At 38.4% G+C, this 16,584-nt stretch overlaps 1 protein-coding gene and 1 pseudogene across 1 annotated transcript in view; one reads left to right on the forward strand and one right to left on the reverse strand.

Annotated features, from left to right (window-relative positions):
• Positions 1–16,584, reverse strand: part of Pard3b (par-3 family cell polarity regulator beta) — a 1,033,383-nt gene that overhangs the window by 792,099 nt on the left and 224,700 nt on the right. The gene's annotated exons all lie outside the window — the stretch shown is intronic.
• Positions 9,692–10,846, forward strand: LOC113457665 (annotated as a pseudogene).

The raw sequence follows: 16,584 nt of genomic DNA on the forward strand, positions 1-16,584 counted from the left end.
CTGCCCGGTAGGCAGGCACTCACTGCTCTGGGTGGGTAGCCTTAGAGAAGGAGCTTAAAACTGTTCTTGAGCACTGGTCCTAGCATAGAGCAGCTGTACACAGATGATAAATGGGCTGAGAAAGAAATAAGAGAAACATCACCCTATACAATAGCCACAAATAGCATAAAATATCTCGAAGTAACTCTAACCAAACAAGTGGAAGACTTGTATGACAAGAACTTTAAATCTTTGAAAAAAGATTTTTTGAAGAATTGAAGAAGACACTAGAAAGTGGAAAAATCTCCCATGCTCTTGGGTAGGTAGAATTAACAAAGTAAAAATGGCAACCTTACATAAAGCAATCTACAGATTCAATGCAATGCAGCAGAATTCTTCACAGACCTTGAAAGAATGTTACTCAACTTCATATGGAAAGCAAAAAACCCAGGATAGACAATCCTGTACAATAAAATAACTTCCAAAGGCCTCACAATCCCTAACTTCAAACTCTCCTACAGAGCTACAGTACTGAAAACAGCCTGCTATTGGCATAAAAACAGACAGGAGGACCAATGGAACCGAACTGAAGATTCAGATATTAATCCCCACACCCCAGAACACCAGATTTTTGACAAAGAAGCAAAAAATATCAAATGGAAAAAAGAAAGCATATTTAACAAGTGATGCTTGCATAACTGTATATCAACATGTAGAAGAATAAAAATAGATCCATATCTATCACCATGTACAAAACTCAAGTCCAAATGGATCAAAGACCTCAACATAAAGCTAAACACGCTGAGCCTCATAGAAGAGAAAGTGGGAAGTACACTTGAACGCATTGGCACAGGAGACCACTTCCTAAATATAACCCCAGTAGAACAAACACTGAGAGAAACAATTTGCTATCTCTTATACTCAAGAGAATTTTTTGAGTATTTTAAGCAGTTTATTTAAATGTACATTGATGATGATGGTGGTGATGATAATGAAAATGAGTCTATATCTAGAACTAAGCATCACTAATTTTGCAGGGCAAGGACAGTAACTGAGGAAACAAATGCCAGGCAAAATTCAGTGCCATAATAAATTTCCAACTGTGTGCCAAAGCTGGCATGGGCAAGCTTGGGACAGCCTGCTGCTTATTTGTGGGCTTTTTTTTTTTTTGACAAACTGCTAAAGCATACCTATTATTAAACATCTAATTATATAAAATGACAATTAAGTGAATTGTTAAAAACAATTATAATAAGAACTTTAAACACTTCCTAATTATTTGATTGCATCTTATTGCCATCCCCACTTGAGGTTATTTATATCAATTTTATATTTATATTGTTATCTGCATATACTTGCCAGTGTTCTCCTTACGAACATCACACAAGTAGTCTGGAATTGTCTGTGGTCAAAGTATTTTGGCAATCAGCAAATGCTACATATCACTCATCTAGCCCTGAAAATCATTTGGTAAACTATTACCAGCACGCTACTGTAGACGTTAACTGCAAAGAACTGAGCACATTTACAATGAACAGTTGAAAGGATGACATTGCCTTTGTTACATTACCACAAACAACCAATGTGAGCAAACACTTTGCAATATATGTTAGGTTTTCTATTGTTCTGATAAAAGATTATAACCAAGGCAACTTATAAAAGAGTTTACATTGGACTTAGAGTCTCAGGGGACAGCAGGAAGCAGACATGGTGGCTGGAGCTAAGGGCTCACATCTTGGACCAGGAAGCTGTGGATAGACTTAAAGTGGCATGAGTCTTTAGTGCCTCCAGGGACACACAGAAGCTTCCCCAAACAGCATCAACTGGACACCAAGTGGACATTCATTACTTAAAACACCAGCCATCATTCATTCTGCTCCTGGAGATAATAGTATGCCATCATGACATGGCACTTAAATATTTAAGATTATGTAAGATTTCATATCAAAACCAATTTGAAAATTTGAACAGGGGAGGCAGAGGGATGGCTCAGAAATTCAGAGATCTCACTGTTCTTCCTGAGGAGAAGAGTTCAAAACCTAACACCAGCAACAAACAGCTATAATTTCATCTAAAAAGATCTGATACTCTTTTCTCCCCCACTGGGATATGTAGACCTCTAAACACACACACACACACACACACACACACACACACACACACACACACACAAAACACACTTTTTAAAAATATGAAAGACAGCCCAGGTTATCAGAAAAGTAGTTATAAAAAAACAAAGTACGCTGGATGCTGTAACCCATGCCTACTAGTCCCTATCCCCTTATTCACTAGTGACTCGGGATTATTTCTATTTCCTAGTTTTGAATAAGTTCTCTCTCTTTTAAACATATCCCATTGCAACTCAACAAATCAAGAATGTTCCCAAAGCCCTATAATAAAGTACCAGGAAAAATCTTAATTCCTAGTACTACATATAAAAATTCACCCATGCAATAATAATGAAAATAATGAAAAATGCAGCACCCAAAATAGATTTTGACATGTGCAATGATAAAAGGGAGAAGGAAAGAATTTTAAATAAACAGGTGAGTAGTGAAAATGGGAAGTGAGACTCTCTGAAAGACAATCACCCACGGGGTCTATTTGAACTACACTGTCTTGAAGGACTGCCATTCAGATTCATAATCACAAAAATCTGGCACTCACACCAAATCCAAACAGTGAAACCAAAACAAAATGCATTCATGACTACATCAAGTGGCTATTTACAAAAAACAACGAATTTTGTTTTTTATCAAATCAGGTAACAGACATTTGGGGGCTTTTTCTGAGGATGCAGAAACTTGGGAGTAGTGGTCTAAAATATGAATGAACTATTCTGAATAAAACCAAAACTTTGCTACATCAAAGAGAAAAAAGAATGAGAAAGAAAACGTAAAATAGAGCAAGGCTCATATATCCTGCAAATACCCATCACTGTCAAAATCAGTCTGCACTGCTATTGAGGACTTCTTTTGATCACCTTGGATTAAACAAAAACTGGTCCTCCTTTCTCCTTCCTTATTCGTGCACATGTAGAAATAAAACCACAAAGAACTCTCCAGGAATGTCAGCAATGCTGCTGGCCACCAGGTGTTCATGATATGCTAAAAGGGTTCAGTGATAAGGAAATCTAAATAAAAACCCTCAAAATTATATCATTATTATAGATATTATTATTATGTTCAGTAAGACAGATTAAGAGCGACGTGGGAGGTAGTCAAGCATCTTATGCACACACCTTCTAAATGAGTAAATGCAACCATCCAGGATGTAAACTCACTACATTAGACTCCACAACACTTTCCAATTAGTCACTCGAAAAATGTAGCATTTCTCATAGGCCTTACTTTACATCCTAGGGTTAATTTATGAAATATAAGGTTTGAGTGGTGTTTGGGGTAGAAGAATGGCAAAGGACACAGAATATGAGATTATATGGTGGGAAGTCTAAAATGCTAAGGTTTTTTGTTTGTTTGTTTGGCTTCTGTTTTTTCCTACTTCAGCTTCTCTAGATTTGCAGCTCTTTTAAAGAAAATCAGCCTTATTTCCAAAAAAAAAGAAAGAAAGAAAAGAAAAAAACCTTAGGTCTTATCAGGTTCTCTCCTTCACACAGAACCATGAACATGAAGAGTGTTTATTATTGCTCCTTAGTCAACAAGATTTGATCTGTAGAGCACAAAGGTTCTGATCCCAGTGATTTGTTTAAAGATTTCAAGCTTAAAGCCATTATTGCTGAATTCTTTAACAAGCAGAAAACGGCAAAGCAGATTGAAAGGGATAATATTTTAAGTACTTTAAGAAAGGTAAGATCAGAGAAGTACAATATGTTCTGATATTTGTGCATTTATCCAGGAAGTTCAGCACATATCCATAACAATCAAAAGTCTAATAAATGTATATTTGCTTCCAGATTCACTATTCAGAATTTTTCTATTTAACCAAATTGGAGAAGTCTTTCTAAATTAGATTTTTAGCATCCTTCCCACTTTCCTTATCAGATTTCACAAGGGCATGGCCTCCAAAGAACTTTGTGTTAAATGTAATAGATATAGCCTCACATTTTTCTGAACCTATAATCCCACACACAGCATAAAAATAAATTTTAGATAGATACAGTAAGGCAATACAATAGATTATGAACATTAAAAAAATTTAATATTCATCCAAAGACAAAGGGCCATGCTTTTAGCTTTAAAGGGCAGAAGTGATGAGGAATGATAAATAGAAGTAGTGAAAACCCAAGCTTAAATCTTAATTAAGGACTTTCCCTCTCTATGCTAGAAACTGGTAAAATAAGAATTCAGACAATGTTAGGAAAAAAATTGCTTTGAAACTTGGAGAAATCTGATTGTTGGCACCAGCTTTATGTTGCAAAGGAAGAAATTCTAGAACAAAAAGTTAGTGGATAGCCATCAGAATTGTGAGATCTACAGTTAGAACTGCACTGAACTTGAACTTTTCACTGCAGATGGGCCAGGGAAGCTGAGTCAAACTTTCTTCAGTTACAAAATTAGCCTCACAAAACCAGAGAAAAGCACCCAGAATCTGTTCCATGTCCATAATTGTCTGGTTCATCAAAACTATTCTTCTGAAAAGTAAGGCAGGGAGTGAGACACAGAAAAACAAGGTGGCTTGCAGCTGTAGTCCCACCTCCCTGGAAGGCAACCTCCATAGGCCAACCTGGGCAACACTTCAAGACCATGTCACAGATGAAAGCTAAACAAATAATCTGAGTAAAATAAAAATGAAACATAGACACAGTTTAGAAATTCATTCACAAAGCACTTGCTATGTCTTGCTAGAACCATGTGTATGTTTGTGTGAATGGCAGCTCAGTCATGACTATAAGATGAAGTATAAGACACTGCTGATGGGAAAATGTGCTGAGAAGAAGGACTGAGTTTAAAACTAAAGTATCTCTTATGAACTCCTTGTTCTGACCAAAGGGTAAACAGATCTTATTTTTGTGGACATCACAACTATGTCATCACAACTATCCTGCACCTTTGTGTGACTACAGGGAAGTGTCCAATTCTAACAGAGGCGGGGTGAGCATGTTCTGTTATACTAGAGACTTACGTCCTAAAAGCTAATGGTAATCAGCTCAATTTGCTCACAGAAACTAAGTTAAGATAAAAGCTATTAACCTAGAGCCTATGGCTTGGAAGAACCTCCTTCTTTACTATGTTGACAGATTTTCGACAATGTTTGCATCTTCACAGATTCCACAGTGGCAGCTGTTTAGCTGATGTCTTGGGGATACAGAATGTCAGTTCATGTTAGAGAACGAGCTCAGTCTCTGGTGCTGGCTCAAAACACTGGAGGGCTTTTCATACCGCATGTGGTTCTTCTCTCTTCTCTGAACCTTGTCTGCAAGCCAGCTTATCCTAGCATCAATAGTCATCATGGCTAAAAGACTCTTGTTGCATTGTTATAACCAGAGCAATAACACCAGTTCTTTAAGAAGAAAAGATTCTAAGATTAAACATTCTTAAGATGTCAAGCAGAGCTCCAAGCCTCCAAAGCAATGGTGAAAGTTTTTAGAACGATACCATCCATTAATCACAATCAACTAATTCAAGACCCTGGAAGTAGCAGAAAGGTATGACTCAAGAAATGCAAATGTTCTATCAGCTCTCTAGTTAAAAAATGTAGAAAGTTGATCATCACCAAGTTCTTGGAAGTAGAGACCATAATTCTAATGTAGACAATAATGATAGAGCAGATTTAAACATTTTAAGATGGAAGCTGTTCACCAATGTTTAAAGTTTTGATTTACATTCTTAAAATTAGGGGATTATGTTTCATGGATTTCCTGGTGGTTCCTGCTTCCTTACAGAGTTAAACTTAATCTTTATGACATCACAATCCTAAATAATGTAGTTCTTTCAAGTATGCAACTTGCAAGCCTTTCCCTACTTTTAAAGTCATTTAAAAACATATGAAACATCTTATTTTGATACTGAAATTGTTATAATTGTATCTTTACATTTTATTATTTATATTAATATGTTCTCAAAATCAAAAGCTTTCTTCTAGCTTAAATACACACATCAATATTACGTGACATATACTTAATAGAAGGAAGTGAAAAAATGAAGGTGATTCACTGCATGACAGCACTGTCATGTAGATATTAAAATGGAAGGGATATAATTAATATACAAAAAATTTCTACATCAATTATATGCTATATATACAACACTATATTAAATACCAGATAAAATTTTCATGTATATTATCTTCTCTAATATCATAAAATATATACTTTGCTATTTCTATAATTTGTACCATGATTTATATATTCCCCTTCTTACAATATCTTTATATTCATCATCTTATGACCAGTACCTTTAATAACAAAACTAGTACCCAGCCCCTTACAACGGTCTGTAATGCAATCATCAGTGAAAGACTGGGAACTAATCCACAAGATTATTTATTGGAAATTCATATATCTTACTATCATCAAAAAATCTTGCTGTCAAAAATGATAGGGCATCTAAAATCTACTGAAGCCTGCTTGGTCTCCTCAGACATGTCTACCTGGATTTAAGCAATAAACAAAATATACCTGTTTAAATATCACATAGGAACACATCAAGAAGTGTGATTTCCTGATCTTATGGATTAAATAAAAAATAAATTTAAGCTAAAAATACTGGGGCTAAATTTCTATATGAGAGGAAAAATAGCATATTGATCTAAATGTTTTCTGATGGATTCAATGAATTTGAGTCAGATTAATAATTATACTTTGACAAAAATCACTCAGAGAAACAAGCAGCTTGTCACTATTGTGTAGAACATGAGCAATAGCACAGGCTATTAAGGAAGGAATCCTCCCATAGATTCTGCATCTTCTGGTGGTCAGGCTGCTGGGGTGCAATTTTCTTCAAGTCTTGGACTAGCTCAGCCCCAATCTCGATGAGGATACCTTCCTGTCTCTTTTAACTGGTCTTTAATGCATATGCATTCTACTGAACAAGCACACCTAGGAAAATGCAAGTAGATATTCAATTAGCACAAGAGATTCTCACAATATGCCCATAATAAAAGATGGCTGCTATTGGATTTGACAAGCAAATCAGTCATGAGTCATTATAGAAACAAATTTATTCATAAAACATGGATTAAACATCCAACGTAGACCAGATACTATGTTGGAAGTTCAAAGATGATATTCATATTGCCATAAAGAGCTCAAGCTAGGAAATCAATACACAAATCCACTTCAAAAGTGACATTCTGCCAAGACACAGGCTAGGCTAGGATGGGGAGGGGAAGGGGAGAGAGATCTGAGAACACTACTCTCTATATACTTACAGCTATTTGTAAAATTGGTGTTGGGCATCCTCCCCAAACATGTTTTTCTTTAATAGTAACTGGCAATCTAAAACTGTATTTTCAATTTAAAAGTGGTGAGGCAGGGCTAAAGAGTTGGCTCAGTGGTTGAGAGCATCTGTTGCTCTTGGAGACAGCTTAGGTTTGGGTCTCGGCAACCACATGGCAGCTCACAACTACAGGTAACTCCAGTTCCCTCTTCTGAACTCCACGTATATGAAGCACATGTTCAGTGTATATACATACATGTAGGCACACATTAATAAAATAAGATTAACAACATTTTTTAGGTACTAGCACCAATTAAAAATGTATTGCTGGTCCAAAATCCTAATGTCTGAATTTGAACTATTTCTATACACACATACATACAAACAACAACAACAAAACCCCAAACAGCAAACTCTTTCAATCCCATCTTCAAGGGAAAGTAAGCTCTCCTCCCTATAGTATCTTGCTATCATTTATATACTCTAAAAATTTTATTTATAGAGAGGCTGTCATCAAGTGTAACTAGATGAAAACCTAGGAGGAAGGATGTTGCAAGTTGTCTTCCTGAACTGCCACCTCTAATAGTGATTGTGCTGAGAGTGTACATTTCACAAATATATTTTCACATTGGCATGGAGCTGCATCTCCCTTCAATGTCTGTGCATCAGAATTTGATACCATTTCGAGAGGAAATTCTAATATACAGCAAACTGACAAAAACCAGTGTTCTCTAAGAAGCAAGAAGAAAGGATACAAAGTGAAATGTAATAATACGTACTTTCTTGGCTGAATTGCCTCATCAACCAGAGGCAGCAAGTCAAATAGCCCCTGGAGAAGTAGTGCCTAAGGATGAGGAATGATCATATTCTGGGTGGGGAAGCCTTGTTCCTAAATCTATCATAATACAGACTCAAAAATATGTGCTCAGTAACTCCTAGGGTGCCATAAAAATGAGTTTCCCCTTTCAACTTTGGTGAAATGATGCAAAAGGCTATGTTAACAAGCGAGAAGCCTGAGTATGCTTAGCTGCTCTCAACTCTAAAGAGATAAGACACTAACATCACATGTGCTCAGAGAGCTGAGCCTCTCTCTATGTCACAATCATCTTAGAGTGCATGCCTGGCAAATGGTTTTTAGTTTTATTGATATTTTGCCTTTATTGCTCTGAGAATGGGAGCACAGTGCTGTCACTGTAATTTCCCCAATATCTGACACTCTGAGTGATATTATGATTAATATTGCTTCTCATCGCATTGGTGGGACTGTCACGTACCATCTCTAAAATAGCTCTTGTTTTAGTTGTGGAGTTTTGCTATCTGCTTGCGGAAGAAAATCAATCAATGTGCATTATTTGTTAAGTTTACAAAGGCCATATTTGTCGTGCTGTCATAAAGAGTACAGAGGGATACTGGCAAGAGGAAATGAATAGGATAAAAACTTATTGGCCAGACTAAGCTCTGATGACCTCCTTAGGTCCCCTGCAATGTGGCGATTCTTCAACTGCTTACCTCATTGCCATCCAAGAAGATGGCAGTAAATTCAGGCCACTATCTGGAAGCAGAAGTGCAAACAGGTCACAGAATCTCAGGGCTCCAGTAAGTCACAAAAGGACAAAAAGCAAACAAAAAGTGGCCAATTCAAAGCTCCATAGCATAGGAGAGTCATGCTTTGTTTGAACGGGACATATTTTATAGAAAAAAAATAGAATTCAACAAAGGATCTCACAGATTAGACGAGAATAGGAAATTGGGCCTTAGAAAAAGATGTCCCTTAATTTCTTGTAGGTAAAATTCCCTTAGAATTAGGCAAGAGACTGACATCAATTTTTATACCTTTCCATATATGCCCTAAACTAAAAAGTAGTAATAATATTTTTTTTTGGGGGGGGGGGATTCCGCACACCTATACATTGTGATGCGTTAATATCACCCGATAAAATTTCTAGGTATCAGCTCAACAATTGAAATGGTTCATAAAGAAAGGGGGTAAAAATAAATAGAGCCTAACAATTTATTCAACATAGACATATGCATATTTATTAAGCTTGATGCATGCCAGGCCTTGAGCTATTACTTAGAATGAAGTAACTGATAAAAAGTACTCTGCTGTTCTGCTGAAATCAGTAGGAATAACTCTTCATAATAATAAGAGACTGAGAAGTGCAAATATTTTTATAGATTTAATATAGTATTGTAAGGGCATCCCTCTAACTTTAATGTATCAAGTTATAGATAAACTACAAGGGAGGTGTGACTTCCAATGACCAATGTAAGCATGACTAACAGGTACTATGATAAAGAATAGAGTTAGACCTGTCCCGTACCGTCCGATCACCTTCACTGAGTTCCTCAGTCCTAGTGGAAGTGCGGCCAGCATGTCTAATAAACCGCCCTACAAAGTCACAAACATTGGATTAGCTGCCTGGGGACAAAGGGCCCTGGACATAGCTGAGAATGAGATGCCAGTCTTGATGCAAATGCAGGAAATGGTCCAACCCACTGAAGGGTTCCTGCATTGCTGGCTGCCTGCCCATCGCTGTGGAGAGTGCTGTCCTCATCAAGACTGTTGTGGCCCTGGGTGCTGAGGTGCAGCGGTCCAGCCGCAACATCTTCTCCACTCAGAACCATGCAGCAGCTGCCATTGCCAATGCCAGCATTCCAGTGTCTACCTGAAAGGGTGGTGCACGGAGCAGACATGGCCCCCTCGATATGATTCTGGATGATGGTGGTGACCTAACCAACCTTATCCACACAAAATACCCACAGCTTCTATCAGGCATCTGAGGCATCTCTGAGGAGACCGTGACTGGGGTCCACAACCTCTGCCATGGGCCAATGGAATACTGAAGGTGCCTGCTATCAATGTCAATGATTCTGTCACCAAGAGCAAGTTTGACAACCTCTATGGCTGCTGGAAGTCCCTCAGAGAGGGCATCAAATGGGCCAGGGATATGATGATTGCCCTGAGGGGTTTTGAGGCCTAAGTCATCATCACCAAGATTGATCCCATCAATGCACTGCAAGCTGCCATGGAGGTCTATGAGGTGATCAGCATGGATGAGTCCTGTAAGGATTACAACATCTTTATCACTACCAAAGGCTGTGTTGACATCATCCTTGGCCTGCACTTTGAGCAGATGAAGGACGATGCCATGGTGTATAACATTGAACACTTGGCTATGGAGATTGATGTGAAGTGCCTCAATAAGAATGCTGTGGAGAAGGTGAACATCAAGCCCCTGGTGGACTTCTATTGGCTGGAGAATGGGCACTAAATCATCCTGCTGGCTGAAGGCCAACTGGCCAACCTCGGTTGTGTCGTGGGCCATGAGCAACTCATTCACAAACCAGGTGATGGCAAAGATTTAGCTGTGGACACACTTAGATAAATACCCGGTTGGGATGAGGCAGTGGCCAAAGCCCACTTGGGTAAGCTGAATGTGAATTTGACCAAGCTGACTGAGAAGCAGGCCCAGTATCTGGACATGCCCATTAATGGTCCCTTCAAGCCTGATCACTACTGCTACTAAGAGCCATAACTGCCCTTCACCTTCCAGCTGCCATCCTTGTTCCACACCCTACCTCTCTTTCCCAAGAGCACATGTCCCCAACATTTCAGTTGTTTCCCTAGTGTTTGTCCCACTGGGGCTGGTTAATCTGTCTTTGGCCTCTTTTGTGTCTTTCATACTGTTCCAGGTGTGGTGAGGGGAATTGAGAGTCTCTAGTCAAGGGCCATCCAAAGGGGACATGAGCTCTGGGTGCTTGGAAGCCCTGAGGCAGGATGTGGTTAGTGGTGGTCACAAGCCTTTACCATCCAGACCTCACTTGGTCTTTAGATCGGTGTGTTTGGTTTCTCAGCCCAGGACTGGAGTTGGAAGGTTCCTCAGAGCTTGGCTTATCTACCATTGGGCCATCTCTTTAAATCTTAGAATACTGGGTTGGCACTTTGGTCCCATTTCATAGGGGTTAGAAGAGATTATGAGATAACTAATCAAGAAAAAACAGGTGACAGCAAGATAGAAAGGGGTCAGAAGAAATAAATAGGCTAAGGTCTGTCACTATTTTGTAATGGATGGTTCTTATCACAAGCCTGGGTCACAAAGAGAATAATTTAGTTTATAGTTAACAAAGGAAAGTGGATTAAATAAAATCTGTTTCAAAAAAAAAAAACATAGGTAAGACAGCCTGACCCATCCAAGAAACTCCTGCCATTAAATTCCAATCTACAGAAATCCAGTATCCAGTGTTCAAGGAAGTGGCTATTGAAAACCAGAGATAAGGAGGGAGATTGATTGTATGCATTCATATAATTCTTGGAGGGGAAAGCAGGCAGAATAGTTTCAAGGATGACAAAGAGTTACATCTGGTAAGAAGCCATCACAAATTAATGGAAAGCGACCAGTAAAGCCTAATTATAACTTTAGAAACACACTGTCCCTTGGTATAAACAGCAGGCAAGCCTGCTCATACTGTCAGAGTCTTCAGAGAATGTTGTATCCTTGGATTTGATCTGAGACCCAATCCATGAAGAATCAACATTGGTACTTGACTTTTTTGGTTGTTATAATTAAAGAATTTATTGCCATAAGGATGAAAGTTATATTTATCAAGTAAGCTCTGTAGAATGACTCAGTTTTGTGCTCACAGGGCCCTTGACCCAAGTCCTGAAAAACATAAGCTTCCAGTCAAAGAGCACATGAAGCACAAATGCCCAGAAGCCTCCATCGCTGCCTGGCACAGTCAAAATAACCTGAGCTATCTCGTGCTTGTTCATGGATGGTGGATGACAGAAAAGTTGTCATAAAAATCATCATACCAGCATAAAATTGAGTTGGACACAAGACTCACATTTGTAAAACAATTGCTCAGTTAAGTTTAGTATGAGAAGTTCTAAGTACACTACTTCTCTTTCAAGGCAAAACAGTTAGTTGGTAAGACTACTTCTCTTTTAAGGCAGAACAGCTAGTTAGCAGGGTTACTACTCTTACAAGATAGAATAGCTATTTAGTAGGATTACTATTCTTACGAGGCAGAACACCTAGTTAGTAGGATTACTACTCTAACAAGGCAGAACAGCTAGTTACTAGGTGAGGATATGGACTCCGAAGTCAAGCAGACAGTATCTGTGATTCAGGATAAATACTCTTGCTTGAAGTCTAGTTTGCAATCTGTAACAGTCTGAAAGTGTCTGCCAGGCACAGCACGGTAGGTGATACGGGCTCAACTGTGTTATCCCAAAGATCCAGTGGTATCTGGAGGCATAGCAAGAGAGAATTAAGGTTGGGTGACATCATAGCAGTGGAATCCAATGGCTATGGGGCTGATGCCTTCAGAAGAAAAGGCAGAGTCAGTGAAGATCAGATCCTTTCTGTATCACACAGGGAAGAGGCCACAGAGGCCACAGTAAAAAGAATTAGATCTGAAAGCCATGGAAAGAAGACTTACAGAAATAAAACCTGACTAATATGAGCTATCAGCCACTCCAGGTACTCTCCATGCAGGCTGGTTTTTATCTTTCTATATGTTACAAGCATGATGTCGCCCTCAATGACTTCTTTGTACAAAGAGCTCAGAGAAGCCAGAAAAAAAAGCTTATCAAGCTGCTAAATCAGTTCAGACTATTCCAGGGACATCAGCTAGGCATGAACAATGAAGCCTGTGGGACAGGAACTGTCCTACTGGACTAAAGGAAAACACTACAATAGGTAAGTGACACAGGAATCTTCAAGGGCAAGCACTCTTTGAAAGTGAAAAAGAGTCATGAATCTAGAGAAGCCAGGCTGCTTTGTCATATGAAGCGGAAATAACCAGAAACCAATAGTGTAAAAGAAAAATTAAAACACTACTAGAAATTACAAAACAAAATAAATAATGCATTGCTTAATTGCCTGACATAGGCGGAAAAAAATACATTTAAAAATATTACCAATAGCTTTAGTTACACGGAATTTCATTTTCAAATGACTAATTTAAAATATTTTACAAGCTGATGATTGATGTAACTTTGTCAAGCAGATAAACAACCAGGAGTGTCTTAATATAGATTTAGCAAACAATATCTTAAGTGATTTACTAATACGAGAAAACCTTCTCTCATGCATATGCAGTGAAGGCAGTTATTCCCGAGACAAAGAGGAAGGCACAGCTGTAACACGACAGAAAGCCAGAAGACCCTTAGATAATTAGGCTGCTCAACATCCCAGCGTAACAGAGCCAGTGGCATTACATTCTCCATACTAGAGTCTAACACCTCTGAGTTCACAGGATTTTTGACTTCAGTTGTTTTAGGAAGAGATTTAATTTTCATTATTTAACATCAAGCAAACTTTCAACAGCATTATTAGCCTGAAAAGTCATAGTCCTAGAAAAGAATAAATATTAAGAGAGAGTCTGAATATAAAACTGCAAAAGCCATTAACACACAGTGAAAGATTCTATGTGGCAAAATACATAATGTACCATATTAGCAACCAAAACAGTGTACTGAGCGCCTTGCTTGACCAACAAATAGATTAAAACAGAGAAAATATGAGACTTGAGTTAGTTACACCAATTGAACTATCTTATTGGACTTCATCAAGGATATTGTCAGAAACTTTAAAAGCATCTGTTCTTCATACTCAGAAATCATTAATTACTGGAGCTACTTGTATTTAAGTCAAAAGGAAGTTAGAATTTCCCTTTAAGTAAAAGATCATCAAGGACAAGTGATCATTTCCATTGTTTTATATTGACCAACTGAGTGCCTATGGCTAAATCCTCTACTCCTCGACAGGGAACGCAAATGACAACACGAAACTGACTTTATTCTATGACGCAGCCAAATATGGAGATAAATTTACCTTAAGAATTAACCTTGTATATTATTAATGAGAACACAATAAATTAAGTATAAATGTTCACAATACTATATTATTGTAATAAGTTTAAATACATATAAATTGAACCTTAAGTTTATATTTTGCATTATGATAATTCTGTTTAAAGTGTTTGTCCTGTACATTTGGTTTAATGCCATTCAATCTACTATAATAAATTTCTAAGAATCTGGCATTGAACTAGAACGCAGACTCATATACTAGCCACTATATTTTACTTCAAAGAAAATAAATACAGACGAAAGATCCATTTGGGTTGTGATCTATAAATAAGCTACTCACATGTAACAGAAAAAAAATCACTATAATTTGATATCACTAACATCGCCTCTGCCAATGACTGTGGAAAGCTCACTTGAAGTACAGCCTCCTCCGAAAGGGATGTCACCTGCTCTCTGAGAGATGCAGGATAAAAAACACAGAGGAAAACGCATCCAATCTCCATTTCCACATTTCCACATTGATGGGCACCCCCATTCCGGCTGCAGTCCTGGCAGAGCTCCACTTTAAAAAGGTCCAGTGAGGGGACTAGAGAGATGGCTCAGTAATTAAGAGCATTGCCTGCTCTTCCAAAGGTCCTGAGTTCAATTCCCAGCAACCACATGGTGGCTCACAGCCATCTGTAATGGGGTCAGGTGCCCTCTTCTGGTCTGTGGGCATACATACAGACAGAATACTGTATACATAATAAATAAATAAATATTTTTTTAAAAAATGGTCCAGTGAAAGAGCATCCTTACTGGCTCAGACGCATCACTCCAAGCAGCAAGAAGAGGAAGCTTTCCTTCTGCTAGCTTCTTGGTCAAGCCATGCTCCAAGAATCCACCAGTGACCCTTTGCATTGTCAACACTCTCTGCATGTGTACACCAATAAGCAGAAGCCGGAAACTCTGCTGTTTTACATCCAGACAGGCAACTATTCCACACTCAGAAACCACTGTGCCAACTGAATTACTAGGAGTTTGTCCAGGCTTGTGTTAGCAGAGGGAGTAAGTTTGGGGGAGAGCCTTATAATATATGGGGCTGGTAGTGTGGGGCAAGGGTTCTTTCCAGGAGCAGTCAGAAATATTTTATAGAACACATTTATGTTATTTATAAATTATTTAGAACACATTTTTACTATACATAAATTATTTAAAAAACTTAGTTTTGCGTAAGTTTTCCATTCTTTCTAGATGATAACCAATTATTTGCCCATAACTATCAAAGACTATAATGCTTTAAAAATCAAACTGTATAATATTTTTATATCTAGTGCTGCTAAGGTTTCTATAGTTACCCAGGAAAGGGTCATGAACGGCTGAAATATACACACTCCTTTCTGATAATTAGCTGCATCATGATAGACTGACAACATTTAATGATTAATTAGGCAAAGGACTCAAATCCTTAGCAGGAGGCAAGAGCACAGGATTCATAATGCAGTGAACACCTCCCAGAGAGACACAGAATACAATGAGAGCTAAATTTTAAAATGCAGGTTTGCAAATTCGGTATTTGTAATATAAATGTCTCCTTAGGGGTCTCACAGTAGAGAAAATGAGGAATTCTTAGCTTGCCAAATACAGCCACACAATCAAAATGAAGCCTCTGCTAAATAGCTCAAGCAGATTCTTTCAATGCTGCTTTTTGTATAAAATTTACATCTTCCCCTCTTTCCGTTGGGGAAATAGGGCTAAGAGATGGCTAAGTCATCTATACCTTAACCCGGACTTTGTTTTTAAAGTTTTACAGTTCACACGGTACTTTTCATACTTCCCATCATCTGATCTCTGTAGACAAGTAAACAGAGCCAAGGTTACACCTCTAGGTCAGCCTGGCCCGAAACATGACCAGGGTATCACACATTAGCCACTTGGCCCCAGGGTTATTGTGAAGTGTCATGGTTTCGTACCATGACAATTGGTAGGAGATAGAAAAGGCAAAGAATCCTGGGCACGTTGAATCCCCCACATCTTTTGAGCTTCAGAAATTCCATGTCACACCATCAGAATGGTGTCATGTTTGACTACATTATTTTGTAGTTAAGAAAAACATCAACTAAAACATGTTTTCTACGAACTGCCTCCTAATATGTTTATGTCTATAGACTAGTGAAGCTCTAGCCTTAGTCAGAGAAGTTTTTTTATGGAGGGCGATGGTTAGTGCAGAGACTTAAAACTGGTCAGTGTACGGAGAATAAGTGACGGCTCACTCCTCAAACCCAAATGACAGATGTCACCACCCCCACCAAGGCTCAAGACCCAGTGTGGAAGTAAGGTTGGAAAGGATGGGAAGGGCTGTGTGCAGTGCTGCTGTATGGATATGACATGGCTCTTGATGTATGTACATGACATGGCTCTTGATGTATGGATATGACATGGCTCTTGATGTATGTACATGACATGGCT

Source organism: Microtus ochrogaster, linkage group LG4 (assembly GCF_000317375.1).
Source record: "Microtus ochrogaster isolate Prairie Vole_2 linkage group LG4, MicOch1.0, whole genome shotgun sequence".
NCBI lineage: Eukaryota > Metazoa > Chordata > Mammalia > Rodentia > Cricetidae > Microtus > Microtus ochrogaster.